Source organism: Bison bison, unplaced genomic scaffold (genome assembly GCF_000754665.1).
Source record: "Bison bison bison isolate TAMUID 2011002044 unplaced genomic scaffold, Bison_UMD1.0 scf7180017864061, whole genome shotgun sequence".
NCBI lineage: Eukaryota > Metazoa > Chordata > Mammalia > Artiodactyla > Bovidae > Bison > Bison bison.
In genome coordinates this window covers 7,342,099-7,354,861 of record NW_011494633.1, presented here as the reverse complement: position 1 = coordinate 7,354,861, position 12,763 = coordinate 7,342,099, and the positions used below count along the sequence as shown (strand labels likewise).

At 36.2% G+C, this 12,763-nt stretch overlaps 1 protein-coding gene and 1 long non-coding RNA gene across 2 annotated transcripts in view; both read right to left on the bottom strand.

Annotated features, from left to right (window-relative positions):
* Nucleotides 1–12,763, bottom strand: part of PPP4R4 (protein phosphatase 4, regulatory subunit 4) — a 102,137-nt gene that overhangs the window by 50,926 nt on the left and 38,448 nt on the right. The window lies entirely within an intron of this gene.
* Nucleotides 2,334–3,071, bottom strand: LOC104985843. Its single transcript, XR_824974.1, has 2 exons — nucleotides 2,805–3,071; nucleotides 2,334–2,698 (listed from the first exon to the last, which is right to left on the bottom strand). It is a non-coding gene; the product is annotated as an uncharacterized LOC104985843 (long non-coding RNA).

Sequence of the window (12,763 nt, the reverse complement as noted above, 5' to 3'; positions counted from 1 at the left end):
AAAAAGGAATACACTTATGATTGTGAAAATGTATTTTCCCCTTTAAACAAGTGACAAGAACACAAATTACTATGAAATAAACTGTTTTAAAAAGAATTTTGCTTAATGTAAGAATGTTTTAAAAAATTATATTTGGCAAAACTAATACAATTATGTAACGTTTAAAAATAAAATAAAAATTTTGAAAAAATTAGTTATATCCATAACCATCTCCATTCACCTTTTAAAGTCAAAGTCTACATTAGAATAGTTTAACAAATCAAAGAGTAAAACAAAAGAAAACCTATCTTTCATATAAACCTCACCAAGGTCTCACCTGTATTTCTCTAGAAGACTATGTAGATGTGCATAACATAAATATAGCCAAAAGCATTACTTTGTTTAATCAATTACGGTAACTACTGGAATTTCCCCTGTTTGCCTATTTTTATAACTAATAAACTTGGTAGAACAAGATGTGGAACTTGCATCCATAAAACAAAGTTTCATATCTGCGATGTTAGGAAAATTAGTCTTTCTGCATTATTTCCTAATATATAAAACATAGATATGGCTTCATCTTCTTAAAGATTTGATTTAAATCATTTACATAGAAGTTTTATGACTTACCAACTTGTGCAAACTGAGCATTTACATAATGACCACTGTATATCCAACTGTCTCCTCTACAGCACCCTTGGATATCTGGTAAGAGTCTCATCACCTGAACCCATCTCTCCCCAAAACCTGTTCCTTCTCCTATCTTCTCCAACTCAGTAAACAATACAGGATAACTTTGTCCTTCCAACTTTCAACCCTAAAACTCTGGAGTCATCCTTAACTCCTCTCAGTTGCTTACTTCCCATAATCAAATGAGCAGTCAATCCTGCCCCAAATCTGACCATCAATCACCTTTATCACTACCATGCTGGTCCAAGCCACCATCATCTCCAGCCTGAATTACTTCAATAACCTGCTCATCAGCATCTGATTCTATCACTGCCTCTCTATTATCCATTCTTTACAGCAGCCAGAGAGATTCTTCTAAAGTCAGATCATGTCACTTATCCACTCAAAACTTGCCAGTGGTTTTCCAACTCACTCAGAGGAAAAGTCAAAACCCTTTCAATGATTTACAAAGATCTGCCTCCCAATTTCCTCTTTTCCCAGATTTCCACACAGTCGGCTCTCTGAACTCCCTCAAGCCTCTACTCTCATCACCTTTTCAGTGAGCCATTCCCTGATGATCCTATTTTAAACTGAAAGCCACTCCTCCACCCCAGCCCTCACCATGACCCAACTGGGTTGATCATCACCATTATCCAACATACAACACAGTCATTTGTTTACAGTCTATCTCCCACATCTAGAACACAAGCATCATGACTACTGAATTTTTTTGTCTGATTTTGTCTGATTCACTACTGTATCCCCAACTCCTACGGCACACAGCAGGCATTCAGTGAGTAATTGCTGGATGACTGAATATCTCTTACCCTTTCACCTAAACTTCCTGCTTTTGTGGCTCTCTCCCTTCACACTTTGTCCACATCTCCTAAAAGTTGGCTTCAAGAGATTTTGAAGTGAGTCCTAAAGATTAGGGATTGGGAGAATTAGATATAAGGCAAAGCAAAAATGGATCATATAGAAATGCATTCTCAATTCTCTATCATGTCAGTATGGAGATGTTCCTGCCATTTTCCCTACCCCAATGTCTCTGTAACCGTGATTTAGACCATGTACCCAGAGTCCTTAATTCAGCATGGTGGGACCACTGCCAGGCATCAGACTAGGAGATAACACATGTCATTCTACAACACTGAAAGACACAGAGCTGTCAAGCATCTTGCTCAAGGCCAGCATGCTTGTCATCGGCAACTCTAAGACTTAAGCTTTGTTGGCCTAATGCCAAAGCCAAGGATTGAATTCTTTCTCACAGACTCTGCATTCCTCGTCACCATTTACTAAGGCATGGCTTACATCAACCCTGAGTCTGTAGGTGGTAGTGTCAGAGACTTGGCAGATGCCTACATGATGGGGTTCATTCCCAGAAAACTGATCACATATTAGGGTGGCTGATTTCTGTTGCATTTTGTTTTAAACTTTTGTACCACACACACATATGTCATTTCACAAGCTTTTTTCAATTATGTATCTTAAGAGTTCCAGGCTGAAAAGAAAAAGAGAAGCAATGATAAGGTGTAAAGCAGAGCAGCAACTGGTCTCTGAAATAACCCTCCCACATCCCCCTCTCATACTGTTTCCCAAAAAAGCCATTTGCTCCAAACTAAGAATTCTGGATTTGGAAAACACTTCTAGAAGATTTGATGTGGCCAGGATACATCACTTACAGGTTTCAGAAGGCACAGCTTTTATTTAGAAACAGAAAGCACTTTGCAAAGAAATATTTAAATAAATTGTGAGGGCCACAGTGTGCATTCCAGTTCACATGAGTCTGCTGTTTTAAGTTCCAAGAGATGTGATTCTGCCCCTCTTAAAGTCATTAAGGTCCTGGGTTTTGGACGTGTGCGAACTTTATGCAAAGGAGGAACAGGAGGAGTTCTCCAACTTCACATCTTCTTACTGTATTACTTAGTCTTGACTCCCGCAGCAACATATGCCCCAACTATTTTGCATTTAATTTTCGAAAAATCCTCAAGTCTTATCAGGATTTGGGTTTTTCTCTTGTTGTGCTGACTTCAACATCTGGGACTGTCCACTGTTAAGAAACCAGCACAGACTAAGAGACTGCATCAATGCTAAAATTCAATTGATTTCTAAACATATTTTTCTGAAACATAATACAATAAGAACGTGATACTTACCAGTTCCTGTTTCTCCTCCACAGAGTCACACCCTCAGGACAAACATAGTGAGATCCATACTCTCTGGGTAAATAAGTGTGCATCCTCATGGACCTTGGAAGACACTGAAAAGTAAATTCCTCTATTGCTTAAGTGCATGCCTTAATGCCGGTTACTGTTCCTCTTACATACTATCGTGTGGCTGGCATTCCAACTCAAATTCCTCAAAAATGAAATAAGACATTTTATAAATGAGTGAATGGTACACTTTCAAATTTAAAAAAACAAGTCCCACTCAAGGAAGGAAAATGTACTAGACACTTCTGTGTTTCAATTCAGTCTTTAGTTAGCATGAATGCTGCAAGAAAGCATTTTGTAGACAACGTAATACAGTCCCTGCAGAGAAGGAAACTGCTGCTTCCAATAACCCCACATCATACGCATCCAGAAGACCTTTCTCTTTACAGTCACAACACAGAGAAGCATAAGTAAATCACTGGCTTATTCCAAAAGAGCAGATATTTTGAGTCCACATATTTGGAAACTAAACTTTTAAAATAAATAAATGTATCTACTGTAAAGACTGCTGTTAAAGGTAAAGGAATCCTAAAGTTACAAAGTATCTTTGTATATTTTTAGAGATAACATCACTGATTATTTTGAAATTAAATAATAGGGAGTTAAGTATGAAAATACTAACCTGGGGCAGATATTAAAATACTAACCTAGTATTTATATTTTATATTAAAATATTAACCTATGACATATAAAATATCTGGGGTTCTGAGAGTCACAGTATGGGAATTTTTAGTACCTAACAGTAATAGTGAACAACTCTTTTTACTATATAATTATACTATTTATAAAAGACTTTAGAACTGATTTAAATATGAATAATTGGAACGCCAACCCTGAAATATCTTTAACAATTTAACTACAGTATCTCATTCACTCCCTGATCACTCACTGCCATGTTCCACACTTACATGAAGGATGGGGAGAACTAGTTGAGAGCATCAAAAATCAAATTCTGAGAGGGGAAAATAAAGAGGAGGCAGCAGACAGGAATAAAAAGGGTGTGTTTTACCCTCTTTTAATCTGTTTCAGTGATCAGCAAGGTTCATGAGGAGGTACACATAAAAATATCAGAAGATCTCTTTCCAAAAAAGGAAATAGCTGTACCAATAGAAACTATCACTAGATGACTGCAAGCATGCAATGAAGTATCCAGCCATGCATAATCACCAGGACATCCAAAAAGATCAGTGCATTTCAAGACCACGGTTCTGAAACGGAACTTTGAGCTGGAACAACTCTGTCATTTTTCACACATAATAAATCAGACTCATCAGAAATTTCATGATTTACACTTGAACTGTAAATAAAAATTTAAAACACTGCAAAAAAAGGATGTGCCCATTTCAAAGAAATAACTAATGGACACAAGAGCTATAAATAACCATTTCAAATGTTCCACTTTATTAAACATTTTTTTGAAAAAAGAAATTATAAACGGTTTACAGGGGGAGATGGCACTGGAAAGTGTGACACATTTCTATAAGCAAGTAATGCCTTCTTTTCTCTCTAGTCAGTCACTTTCCCCTTCTATCCTAATCTCTAAGCCAATGAAAGTCTAATTTTGATAGTATAATTTTAATTTCAGTCACAGCTATTTATTAAGCTGCTGTTGCTATTTAGTTGCTCAGTGATGTTTGACTCTTTGAGACCCCATGGATGGCAGCCCACCAGGCTCCTCTGTCCATGGGATTTCCCAGGCAAGAATACTGGAGTGAGATGCCATTTCCTTTTCCAGGGGATCTTCCCAACCCAGGGATTGAACCTGCATTTCCCGCTAAGCAGGAGGATTCTTTACCACTGAGCCACCAGGAAACTCCTATTTATTAAGTACCAACATCACACAAAGTATTCTGAGAAACTGGAGAAAAGTCAAAGACATGTTTTCCTACCTTTGAGGGACTGCTATTGATGATATACATTCCAATATTGAAACATATCCATTTAGTTACAGCCAAGGAGCTGAAGACATAGCACAGGGCAGGGCTAGCAATGCATCTGGTCATCCTGTAAGTACGCACTCTCATTCGATTCTTTCTGCTGAAATTCCCTATATGTCCAGGCACATCACTGTGAGGAAGTGGGTGGTTCCCTGTTCTCCAGTAAGAATCAACAAACAGTCACATCTGCATCACCAAAGGAGGTTCTCTCCAGCCTCCTGACCTGCCCAAGGGGGCGTGTGGCAAAGAGCCCACCAGTGAGTGCCAAGTTCCCTTGTGTCTGGAGCTCTGAGCTACTCCAAACGGATAGCAATCTTTAAAAACGTTTTAACAGTTTAGCTGATTTTTCCTAACGATTTTATCTGGTGCCCACTTCTTCCTCTGAAACTCTTGTCGAAAGTCAGCATCCTTGTGTCCCATTGCTCTTCAGAGAGCTCTTCTGAATAGAGTTCACTTGTTTCTTTGTGACCACTTCTGATGGGCTTGAGAAAAGTTACGATCATGTGAATTTTGTGAACACAAGCCATCATTGTTAGAACAGGAATGATGCTTTCCTGCACATACCTAAGTAGAAGTGGATGGGACTATTTTGTTTCTGAGCCCTGAATATGCCTTACTCTCTTACAAGCTTAACTGTACATTTAAAAGAATGCTTGTGAGACCTCATCTAGAGTGTCAAGATGTTCTGATATGGGAACATTTTCTAGGCTATCTACCTCAACACACTACCAAAAGGCTAGTAAATCCATACAGTTTTAAATCAAACAAACACCTTTATTACGGTACAATATGTGAATATCTTCTTAGTTTTATAATTTTGCAAGGATTGTAGATCAACATATCCATAAATTATCCTTTGTATCATCCAAATGCCTAAAGTCAGAAACCATATTCAAGTAGTAATGGTGGTCCCATTATCACAGAAAAGAAAGATTTTCTAATTAAGAGATTCAGAAGTTCCAGCTCATTTTTACTGTAGGCAGGATAAAAATAACAAATGATTGAATGACTAAGAAATTTAAGTGAGAACACTGGTCTCCACTAGAATTTATCATACTGAAAGGCAGTATTTTTAGATCTATTAAGAATACTAGCTTGTGTAATTTTTATATATGTCCGGAAAACAGCTATATTTACAGTCAATGTTTTCATTGAATTTACTATCATCAAAGAATTAATGATGTTACTCTATTTTGTCTTTATGGATATACATAAAAAGATATAACACAGATATTATTTTCAGAATGCATTGTGGTCAGTGTACTTTTATTTTTGAGCTATAAACCAGAGAAGAGTCATTTTATACCATCTGTCTATGCTCTCTAAATCCTTTGGTTAATGCTACTTTTTTTTTTTCTTAGTGAACTGGAAGAATAAGTTACACAATTTTATGCTTCCTTTCCTGTAAAAACTACTCATAAGATCAATTCTGGCCCTGATAAATTTTCTCCATCAATCTGACATTACAGGAATAACTTCACTTTCTTCTTCACCTTACTTCACATCAGAGTGTCCTTAAATGCTTAGCCTGTCAGTAGAGACCTGCTCTACTGTGGGCTTTTTATGACCTGCAGGGAGTCTGGAACATCATGTTCTGCTTATTATGTAGAACTGTGTTGCCTTTACAAAACCCTTCTTTTTTCAAGAACTTAACTTTTAACTTTTCTCAGAAAACATCTCAGGCAGTGAGGAAGACAGGTACTTTTATTTTTGAAGTACAAACCAAAGGAAAAGGCAATTTGTATCATCTCTGTGCTCTTTAACTCTTTTAGTTAAGACTATTTCTTTTTTCCTTGGTGTATTGTAAGAATAAATTATATAATTGCATGCTTAAACAAAATATTATAGTCGAACAGAATTTTTTCAGCCTAGATTTTCTCAACTGTCAAACAAGAATAAATATATGGCATGGAATTGTTAAGAAGTTTAAGAGGATGTATCTAAACTGCTGAGCACAAGGCCTGGCCCACGGGGAGGGTTCTTCACTTTACTATCTTCGTTGGATCCACATCTCTGTACCACTTGAAACAGAACTTAAAGAGTAGGTAAAACTTTCAGTAACAAACATATTTATTTACATAGTAAAGGTTGTCTATAAAAAATTTTTAATAAAATTTTTTAAATCTACTTTTATTCAGTAGATATAAAATACTCAAATAATCACATTGGGAGAAACTTATGAGAAAAGTAGAAGTGATAAATCTTTTCAGAATCAAAAGATGGGGGCACCACATATACTGATCTTATATAATCAAGTTTCATGTGATTAAGTCTACTTTATCTCTTCCCTAATATGTATCTTTCTCCCACTCCTCCCCGCAAAAAAGGTCTCCCTAGAAACGTAAGTCAGCACCGTATCACTCCACTGATAGACTGTTTATACTTCTCATCCAAGAATGCCATTAGTGGTTCAGGCCAATGTGTCATTGATCTTTCAGGTAGACACTTACTGTCTCAGAATATTAAGCTCAATCAATGCTCGTTTTAAAATTATTTTTGAGTGCCTATTTTTGCCAAGTACTTTTCTACATTCTGGGGACAAAGTGATAAATCAGACTGACAAGACTTCTGTCCTGATGGAAGAAACAGAAAAGAATGGTAGGTGGGGTAGAAAGCTAGTCAGGGTCATTTTAGAGAACTGAAGGAGTTTTATTCTACCTGAAATGAGAAGTTACTTGTATTACTTTCCTCTATGTGCATGCTCAATTGCTCAGTTGTGTCCAACTCCTTGCAACCCCATGGACTATAGGCTGCCAGGCTCCTCTGTCCATGGGATTGTCCAGGCAAGAATACTGGGCTGCCGTTTCCTACTCCAAGGAACTGTCCCGACCCAGGGATCAATTCCACATCTTCTGCATCTCCTACAATTGGCAGGTGGATTCTTCACCACGGAGCCACTTTCCTGTGGTTGGTATGATAAATTAGCAAAAACTGAAAGGCTTAGAACAACAGAAATGTATTCTCTCACCGTTCTGGAGGCCATTAGTCCTAATCAGTATCACTCAGTCAAAATCAAATTGTTGGCAAGGCCACACTCCCTGCTAGGCAGGATCAGGTACTTGCCTCTTCCAGCTTCTAGTAGTCGTTGGCCTTCTTTGGCTGGTGGCCACATCACTGCAGTCCCTGCCTCTGTCTTCATGCTGCTTCCTCCTCCAGGTTTGGGTCAAACCTCCCTCTGCATTCCTCTTCTAAGGATGCATGTGCTGGCATTTAGGGCCCACCCTGATAATCCAGGATAATCTCCTTCAGTCAAGATCCTTACCCACATCTATAAAAGCTCTTTTTCTAAAGAAAGTGACATGTATAGTTCCGGGATATGGTAGGAACTGTTCTGCCTACCACACCACTTCAGTAGTTTTCATTCAAGAAGAAAAGATATGATTGATCTCTCTGAAAGACCTTTAAAAGATCTCTCTGAAGAAAAAAATTAACTATGTGAGATGATGGATGTATTAATTCATTTGATAGGGGTGAGTATTTCACAATGTATAATATATATTAAATCATTGCATTGTATACTTTGAATATACACAGTTTTCTTTGTCAAAGTTTATTTGTTCCTAAATAAATAAATAAATATATTAATTTGTTCCTAAATAAATAAATAAATGAAAGATCCCTCTGGCCGAATGGGCTCCAGACAGCAAAAGGAGCAACAGGTCCAGTGAAGAGGCTACTATAGTAATCAGAGGAGAGATGACTAAGGCTTAGGAACTAAAATGACATATTACTTATTTATTGACATCATGATTAGCTAATGAGACAGTGGTATAGCAGTTAAGAGGAAGAACCTGGGTGTCAGACTCCTTATTCAAACCTCATCACACCACTTGCTAGTTTTGTGACTTTGGGAAAGTTAACTGACCTAAGTTGTGACCCATATAGAACTGCCATGGGCATTCAAAGAGATAAAAAATCAACAAAGAGCTGTAAAATGTTTGACAGAGTGCTTCACCCATCTTAAGACCTCAACAAATGCTAGCTATTTCTATCTGTTCCTGACATTGCACATCTTCTAATAGATGGTTTTATGCCATATCTTTTGGTTCCCAAAGTAAGTGAAAAAACAATAACAGGATCCAATAACTCAACAAGCAGAGACTTTTTTTTGTGCTTGATTTATAAAGAAGGCACTGATATCACATGGTTAATGATATCACTATTTTAAATTTTATAAAGGACCACAGTATTTTACAAATGTATGCTGGTGAAACAAATTCTTTCACTTTCAGACAACCAAAAGTTCAAATCAAATCTTAATATCCAATATTAATTCAATGTAATATGTCATAGGAAGAATTCAAACTTAATCAACAAAGACCACAGAAAAAGCCTTCCTTTTTCAAAAGATATCCTAGGATTAAAAACAGATACAGTAATTACAGTAGACCCTGAACAACATGGTTTAGGGGTGCCAATCCTCCACTTAGTGGGAAATCCAAATAAAACTTTACAGTGGACCCTCCCTGTTTCCCAGATTTGGTAACCACATATTCAACTGAAACCTGATGATGAAGGACTGCGGTACATATTTACTGAAAAAGTTCAAGTAAAGATGGGCCCAAGCAGTTCAAACCCATGCTGTTGAAAGGTCAACTGTACATTCAGACACGTCTCATATCTAGAATTAGAGAATCTGAATAGAGGTCAAAATGTTTCCTTTCTGGACTCTTACTTAAATTAACCTTGAGATGAGTGATCAAATTGCACTATCATTCATCGTCCACTTTGGATAGAATTTAGAAAGCAAATTGTAGAATACTACGATGAGTTCAGTTCTAATCCTGCCTCTCTTTCTGCCATTTTATTTTTAACCTCAAATTCCTTCGTCTCTAAAACAGTGAAAACAGCAACCTGTTTTAAAAGCCATTTTTAAGTTAATACATTATTATAAAGATGAAATGCATATGCTATACAACAAAACAAAAACAGAATTAAAAATATTTTGTTTGGTGAAATTTTATAATATATAAGGCCAGAAAAATCTGCATCACTTCATCTGATGTTCTTCAAGGTAAAGATAAGGTACAGTGTGAGTTCTAAAAAGCTGCTTGTACTACTGCTATAAATGTGAAAAGAATCTGGAGAACGATTAACTTCTTACACAAAATATTTATTATTCATGTCTTTAAATTCTCGAAAAGTGAATCAATCATAGAAGATTAGCATTAGTAAGTATTCAAATTATTTTTCCCTGTTGATGTAATAAACTATCAACCAAGACACTCAAAACCAGCAGAAACAATCCAGAAATCTGGAAGTCATTCCTCCATTTCCCACATCGGGTCTGTCATTAAGTTCATTCTATCTCAATAAATACATCTCAGATATATCCACCATTCTCTGTCATCCTAATTTGCTCTCCTGCTCCAAGCCAGCTTCACATACTACAAGGACTAGAGCTGCAACTTCCTCCCACTCCAATCTACTCTCCACACAATTAGCAAAATGATCACTGCAAAATGTTAAAGGGATAAACCCTTCTCAAAGTCCTGCCCAGCTTCAAGTCTTCAAGGCCTTCCACTGTTCGAAGAAAGAATGACTCATGCACGCTCTGTCACTGACCATCTCTCTAACCTCTTCAAGTCACAACCTACCCTTACCCACTGGACTCCACCACACTTACGACCTCTTTGAACTCCCCCAACTCCTTCTGCTCTCTCTGCCTGGACCACTTGTTCTCATCTCCTCAAATGGCTGTTTCTCCTATCCCATCCCTTCAGCATTCAATTCCTCAGAGATGCTTCTTTGACCTCCCAATGCTGTTAGTGCCCTCACACTCCCAACTCCCCCACCTCCCCCTCCCCAACTTTACTCTGTTTTTCACGCTCACCCATTTGTTTAATGTCTATTTCCCGCCCCCCTAAAAAAATTCTTTGAGGGTAAGTTCTTGTTTTGTTCACCTCTGTCTTCTCAGAGCTTAGAACAGTGGGAGGTACTCAGTAAATATTTATGAAGCCATTATTACTAAATGCTCACTTTGAGACACAAGATTGCTTTTTTATAAAATTAGCTAAGAGAGTATGGCCATGCAAAAGTGAATAAAGCAGCTCTGTGTGATTTTTGTCATACTTGTATCACCTGGAAGTCACCACTCACAGAAGCAAGGCAGAATTAAAGAAGGTGTTATGTGTACCAATAAATCTTAATATTGAACATTATGATTTTAAATGATTTGCTCATAAACATAGGTTTTATTATTTGAGGTGCAGTTGCTTAAATGTTCAGCTGCCTACATTTTACATTAAACCCTCTATTAAAGTCAGTATTATTGCCCCCATTAAAAAGTCTTTCCCATTTGCTTAATTCATCAGCATTTTTACATAAAGTCAGAACCACACATTAAATAATCCCCTATGCTTGTTCTTTCATTGTTTTCCATAGTTTCTATGTCTTCCTGATACAGAATCTAATCAGGGGCTGTTTTCTACATTTTATAGTAAAGGGTAAGATAGATGAGCATCCTAAATAAATGGCTGCTTGTTGATTAAAGAAATGAATGAAATCATTCAGCAATAAAGATTTTCTTAGTATAATATAGTCATTAGTTTATATTTTCCTTATATGCATTTATTTAGTTAATCTTCTGTATTATGAATTAAACTTAATATTTCTTTAAAAGGCTACTAAAATCTTGTCCTCTATAACTCAGTTACATAGTTTCAGCAGAAACATTTGATTCTTTGTATAAATACTCTCTATGTAATATTCTGTATATATTTCCATGAAATTAAAACTTTTTTTAGACATTAATATTTAATTAACTTTAGTGTGAACTCTTCGGCAAACACTTTTTTTCAAAATAATTCAGAGACCTCTAAAGCTCACCACTGTCTGTCCTTCACCTTTCATTCTTGCTTTATGAAACTTACAACTTGCAGCATGTTCTCTTGGCCCAGATTCAGCCTGCTCAATGCAGAGTGTACAGTGTGCTCAATATTTTGAGCTATAAATCTAATTTGCTTATGCATAATAACTCCTTGGTCAAGAGGATCTACACCTGTTCCCTTCTACAAGTGTTTAACTGGTATTCCCAGGTGACATACTAACAAGCTTAGGTCAGTTAATATCACTTCAGTTGAATGAGAAATTAAACCTAGATTGTATAGACTTAATTCCACTGAAATTACAGAATAAGCTGAGAAAAACAGACATGAAAAAGCTTCCTTTGCTTTTGAATCACATACACTACTAAAAAAAAGCAATTTCTCCATTCACCTCTATAATGTGTTAAAATATATATATATATACAAAGTACATCCATACTGTCTGCATAGAAATCTGGGCATCTTATAAAAATAACATGTTATATCCCTGATCTTCATCACTGGAAGCATGCTGTATATGCCTAAAAATAAAACCCAAGGGCACATAATAATAGTATTTTAAACACATATAAATTAATTAAAAAAAATTTTTTTTAAGTTAATCCAAACAGAAAGCCAAAGCAAAGTCTATAAAACTCACTATTCGCAAACAGAACCCCCAGTACTATGTAACCTCCTTGACCTCATTAGTAGGTAAGCTCCCTGAGGACCCAAAAGGCATCATCTGTTGTGTTCATTCAAGTTCTATTACAGAACACTTTGCATATGGTACAAATAAATAATAAATAGTATGCATCAGATATTTAATATTATATATTAATAATCAATATTAAATAAAGAAAAGAAAGTTCTAGTAGATCAAACATTTTATTAGTAGCAGGAAAACTAATCTGAAGGAATTTAGAAAGGAATTAAATATAAAACTAAAACTGCAGTGGCCATAATACAATCTTTATTGGATGATTCTTGAGCAGTCACCAAAAGGTGACTATTAAGACTATCAGTTAAATCGTATTATCAATGTTCTAGAAATACTATTAATAATATGTTTGTCAACAGAATACCAAAAAAGATTGCTATGATTTTATAAGACTAAAATTTTTTTAAGCTACTGAAAACATAATGTTTCTACTGAGAA